Raw genomic sequence first — 1,648 nt, 5'->3', positions numbered from 1 at the left:
CATGAAAACAAATGACCAAGTGCTGATACATACACATCACGATACGGGTGAACTATGAACACATGATGAAAAGAAGCCAGACACGAAACACCACAATTTGTATGATTCCATCTATATGGAACGTCCAGAACAGGCAAATCCATAGAGACAGAAAGTAGTTCAGCAGTTACCTGGGGCTGGAAGAGAGAAACGAGAACTGACTGCTCACAGGCTTTTTGGGATGGTAAGAATGTTCTAAAACTAGGTACTGGTGATGGTTGCCCAGCTCTGTACGCAAACTAAAACCACGACATTGTGCACGATGGAAAGGCAGGTTTTATGGTATCTGGGTTATATCTCAGAAAAGCTGTTACTGAGGGGCCTCTCTGGTTATTGACATGGAATAATATCCGGGAAAAGTGTATATGATATGCTACCTTTTCTGTATGAAAGGGGAGGTGGGTAAGAACATGTATTTATTTGTGTTGTATTTGTATTGCTTTGTTCTAGTGGCCACCTGGGAGTGGGACCAAGATTTTTCACTTAAACCTTCAAAACCAGAGTTTTGAACCATATGAATGAACTATTTTTTCAACATATTTTTCTTAAAGAAGTGACTAAGTTGTGTTCAATGCAACACAGGGCTCAGTAAGGCAAGGACTGAAGAATGTCCATTGGATTTGATTATAATTTGCTAACTGATGACTTTTCTACGACAGAGTCAGGGCCTAGTGGGGGTAGAAACAAAGTAGCTCATAGTGAATTGAAAAGTAAATGGGAATCAGGGAGTTTCTGCCAGAGAATGTTGAACTGTCTGCCACTTATATACCCAGCATAGATGAAATATTTATAGGGAAGTATTTAAAGAGTACACAGTTTATTAGTCTCTTCTGATATTTTACATTTTATTCCTGGATAAAGACAGAACCATTAGACAGCTTTCCGTTCGGTTCCCTGAAAAAAAATGTGTTTAATGTGTCCTGCCATTTAATGTCCTCTGCTTACACTGAGGGACACCACAGGGCCTTATATTGCACGTATTTCAGAATTAGGAGAGATTGCCTACTTCATCACCTAAAGGAAGGCCACCAAAGAAATATTTTCAGACCTCAGTGACAGAAAATGCCCTCTTCCCATGAGTACGATTTCTTTATTAATGTTCAATGCAAGTCATGTAAAACAATTTGGCTTTTTGCTACGCTTAGGAAAATCAGAAACAAATTTATATTTCAGCCTTAACTCAGTAGGCTCACATGATTGTTACATGTCTAAATATGACAAATATTTGCCCAGGGGCTTATCTAATACTCCTAAATATATTTCTCCTGATGCTAAGTTTTTAAAAAATGCAATATCTACTTTTCTATTTTAATGTACAGATCCCGATAAGCCTCTTAAGATTCAGTGCAAAAAAAAAGAAAAGAAAAGTAAGGAAAAGAGTTAACAAAAACACCGTCAGCACTTAGAATAGTGAAGGGGCTTCTGAAGGGGTAGTAATGTTCTGGGTTTTTAGCTGAATGCAATACACAGGTGTGTTAAGTTTGTGAAAATTTATGGAGCTGTACATTTAAGCTATGCGGAACTTGTATGTATGTTTTAGGAAAAAGTAAAAAAAAACCCAACAATGGGGAATATAAACAAAAGAAAACAGAAAGTGCAGGCTTAGCAC

Source organism: Galeopterus variegatus, unplaced genomic scaffold (genome assembly GCF_000696425.1).
Source record: "Galeopterus variegatus unplaced genomic scaffold, G_variegatus-3.0.2 Scaffold2526, whole genome shotgun sequence".
NCBI lineage: Eukaryota > Metazoa > Chordata > Mammalia > Dermoptera > Cynocephalidae > Galeopterus > Galeopterus variegatus.
The sequence above is the reverse complement of the archived record's forward strand: the minus strand, read 5'-3'. Positions refer to the sequence as shown.